We start from the raw sequence: 4,663 nt of genomic DNA, 5'->3' as shown, positions 1-4,663 counted from the left end.
CTCACACTTGTTAACAGTTCACATCATTGACTAGTAATAAAGTGGTTTCTACCTCGTTCGACTTTGACACATTCATTCACATGGATAGAATCGTACTAGTTTGGGAAGTAGAAATCAAGACCATGGATCTATTTTCCACCATCCAAGGTGCAAGGAATTTTGTTATTCATTATACAGTGGACTTTTCATAAACAGATGGTTGCACCCATACTGTCTCTACATATGTCTATACTTGTGATGTATTACAAAATCCCTCCTATATCAGAGAAGATTAGTTAGTTTTCTAGTCAGTTTTGATCTGAGTATGGGAATGCCTACCTCAGCGATGATATGTTCACATATATATATTTTGTATTGAATGTTTCTACAAGTTCCAACCAGGCTGTCCACAGGATGATCTTTGAAATAATAAATTACTTCACTCTTCTTAGATGACAAATATTATCCTCATCTATTATAGACTTCGCACATTAGGGGGCAATCTGTTGCACAAAATATTGTCACCATGACATTCTGCAATTGGTGTGAGTCTATCACCACTCATACTTTCCTCCTTTGCAAGTCTTAAACCTCAGTTCTTCATGTAAAGACTAGAAAAATAAGAGAAAGCCCTTAAAAGTCTCTAAAACTCTAGTTCCGCACTTTCTCTTAGCATTAGCTATAGTCCCGCAACTACTGGTCATGTCCCCTACGTACCTGGCCGCTCTGTCTCTGTGTAATTGGTGTAGACCCCTGTAAAAGTCAAAAAGGTGCAAGTACATTCTTAAAAACTCACTTTGAGTCATTTCTGGAAGCTTCTAGAAGGAATCTTGAGGTGGCAAGTTCGCTCCTTTAAGGTTCATGCATCCCATACCTTAAATAGCTAACCCCTTAACGTGAGGAGCTTATCCCTTTGAAGGAGGACTCTATCCCTTCATAGGTGGACCTGTAACCTCCTTCCTTTGCACTATAAAATCAACCATTGGGCTGGTTACTGAGGAGGTTGAAAGCTGATTATTTTTTAGGGGAAATGCTATTGGAATTTAGTCTTCCTAATTAAGCTTGAGAGGAGAGATTACATACCTTTTTGATCTCATTTGGAAGAGTTTGAGGCTTGTCAAAATAGAGGAGATTCTTGCTTGGACCATGGGAGGAGCTTCTACAACATCAAGACACAAAAGGTTGTAAAGTTCTTCTTTGTTTAAAGTTAATACAATCAAGTTTATTTTTCTCAATAAGCTGTATTTTATGGTTTATTTCATGGATTCCTTGATCACCATGATGAATATGATTTATTATATTAGCTATGTAGGTGTTATTTGATGTGTGCTTGTTTGTGTTTATAGGTTCTTAGAAGGAAAATCATTCGGACGGTCGAAGTGTGGCTGCCACAAACTAGCGTTGGACTTAAGCTAGGTTCTAAAACACCTCTTCGTTTTTTTTTATAAATCAAAATATTTAGAGGAAGGTAGATTTTCTTGTTCTACTTGTCACTAGATATCTATTGATACTAGGGAGATTGGTCTTGTCCGCAAGAATGATTTATCCGACGACAGAAAGTTCCTTGAGCTTCCCCTGAAGGAAATGTCTCTAAAACACTAGTTTTAGAATCATCGCTCTTATGACACTGAAAACAGCGATGGTTGCTAGTCTCATTATACTAGCCCTAGGATGCCATGGCTCTATTTTCTTGTATACCCATGATGATCTATGAAAGGAAATTTTCCCAAAGAGGATGAGAATATTCATGATCTAGAAGCTTCCAGAGTGACGCTATGGAGGTTTTCGACGTGGATGAGGTCGATTTCTCTCAACTTGGACTTTTTCTCTAATCCCTATGAGCTACATCCTTGCAATGATGGCCTTCTCCTAGCTTTGGAGAGATCCTAACTCTGTTTCGTTGCCTATATATTCATCCTCTCGCATTCCCAAATGGTTGGTTTTTGGCTATTTTCACCCTTATGCTGAGATTTTGCTTACATGCTACTCATTTGGCTTAGAGAAGGAGTGGTTGGAGAGCTTAATATCAGACTTGGAAATTCATTCAAGGAGAGTCTATTGACATTAAGGCTTGGTTGTATGCTTCCTCCTTTATTCTATTAATAAAAAATTGTTGGTTCATTTTCCATAAATGTGTATGCTTATGTACCATTTATCTTAATGCTCCTTGATCTGTTAAGTAGGTTACTTTTGATTATGCTATTTTTATTTGCATTACTTATTGTGCTTTGATTTCTTGTGTAGGTGTTTAAAAGCTATGAGCAGTAGGATCAAGCTCGTGACGCAAGTGATTCAATGTATTCAACAAAGGAATACATGATAGAATCCGAGCGAGGTAGACCATATTCTTTGTCTCTTACTTCGATTGTAACTTATGAAAATTTCCAATAGATTTTCATCTAGGTTGATAGTCACACTCATTATGCTAGAGGGATCGTCTCTATCCATAGAGAGGATTGCATAGACCACAAAATGGAAAATCCACTGTGGAATTTATAACCCTTTCCATCCAATCACTCACCCTGATTTTGTGATGAGTTTGACCAACCATCATTTTTCTAGCTTGTTTGCTTCTCTATGACTATTTTCATGTGCTGGTGATTTCTTGAGGACACTCAATTTTATCTGATTTTGAAAATCTTTAATTTTTCCATCATTTTTCTTGCCCATCACAGATTTGGACTCCACAGTCGCGATGTCATCTCTATTTTTTTTAATTACAATCACGATTATTACTCTTTCATCTCCCACTTTCCTATAATAGGTGTGATGATCATTGAGGATAGGGGAAATTAGGGTTTTTCTTCTTGTTCTCAGTATTTTTTCCCTCTATCAGTGATTTTCTAGTGTGTCTATGGTGTATTTGTTGTGATTGTCATCTTGACTGACTGCAATTATCTCTTGACTTGGTTTATGTGTGTTTGAAGCTTGTTTTCTTTCAAGGGTTTATAAGGTTTCTAGGTCACCCTCCACTCATTCATTGGTCTGCTTCTTAAAGATCGATTACTCCTGTTCAAGAGTCTTCTACACCAATTCATCTATTACAAGTTTCTTTTCGTTCTTTAGTGTGAATTTGTTTTCATTAGTGTTGAACCATATTGATGCTTTGAAGGTCTCTTTAGTTCCATTCTCAAGCATAGATCACAAATTTCTTAGTTTGGTTGAACTGAAAGAATGTCCTTGTTTTCATTCTTATGTTTCTGAAAGTGAAATTGTTTGTCATTTAAGTATTTTCAAGACATTTCTTGCATTCAAAATCATAAAGTGAAAGAGATTTTCATGTGCAGTGAGTTGTTTGCATTTATATTTACATTTTACATTCATTTGCATTGATTGAATCCAAGTGAAATGAAAATCATTACTACATCTTAGTGAGAGGAAAGTGATTTTGATTTCTATAGGATTGCATTTTGTCATGACATTTGTTAGGATTGCATTTTGTCATGACATTTAATTTGACATATTGCATTGGAACGAATTGTGTTCATGCATTTTTCTTGTTTAATGCATTGCTTGATTGTTTCTCTTGCTTTGTTAGATTAGCCTTAATCGAATGAAAAAGTTTCATTTTCATCATTTCGTTGCATTTTAGGAACAAGTGACATCATTGAGCCATCAAAATTGAATCTTGTTTCAAAATTAGCTTAAAATTTACCTCAATTAACCTAAGGATCATTTGTCACAATGCAAATATCTAGAGGTCTAGGCTAGAGACGTGTTGCAACATATTTAAACATAATAGTTGTCATTATCTTCTTGTAGTGTATTAGATGGTTGAAATCTCATCCCCCTATGGAAGTATATAGAAGGTTCTATAGTAGTTTTGGGTATATCAGACACACTTCATCATGAAAAGTATATAGTGACATTCTCATCAAACGGTTTTGCATTAGACATCGCTAACAAAAACTTCTGCTCCCCATACCATTGTGTATATATTGGGAGACCCCATTAGGTTGTTGTCATTTAGCTACAAGTAATCGAGTCAACCACATCATAAACATGATACGTCAAACACAACATTTAGGGAGATTATCCACCATACATTAACTCATTGGCTTCAGCTGGATTGTATATTGTGGTTCACGAATACATGGTAAACTGTGTTTCCTAGTTTTTACCCATTTTGATTTATTTGTTGTTTCAAGTAAATAAAATTAACTACCAATGATAACATATCAAACCCATGCAATTTCTTCTCAACCCAATGTTCAGTAAATCCTTTTAAATTTTAATTTTTATCAGCCCTCAACAAATCATCTCTCCTTCTCCTTCTCTTGAGAGAAAGTCATCTTGTCTGAACCTTTGAGTTCACCCACAATTTCCCCTTCATTTTCTAATACTGAAGGGTCTTCACAAGGATTTCATCTCGAACTTCCTCAATCACTTGAAGCTCAAGGATTTGAACTTGGGATTGTCCCAAACATCCAAACCCTTTCTTATCATCCACCACCTTTAGATTCTTTTCTACCTCAAGAGTCTAATCCAGAAACCCTTGAGAGTCCGCAAAGGTTTGTCTTGTATCCACTGAATCCATTATTTGATCTTCTTATGATATATCCTCACCATCCTTATAGTCCTTACAATCAACTTGGTGTTCCTTTGGAGTTGTCTCCTCGTGCATCTTGGATTCCTCCTCGCCAAATGTTTCCGCCCATGGATTCAGAAGGTGAGATCCAAATCT

Source organism: Pinus tabuliformis, chromosome 7 (genome assembly GCF_031772625.1).
Source record: "Pinus tabuliformis cultivar Carrire ecotype Pingquan chromosome 7, CPIR1, whole genome shotgun sequence".
NCBI classification, from domain to species: Eukaryota; Viridiplantae; Streptophyta; class Pinopsida; order Pinales; family Pinaceae; genus Pinus; species Pinus tabuliformis.
This window is presented reverse-complemented; position numbering follows the sequence as displayed.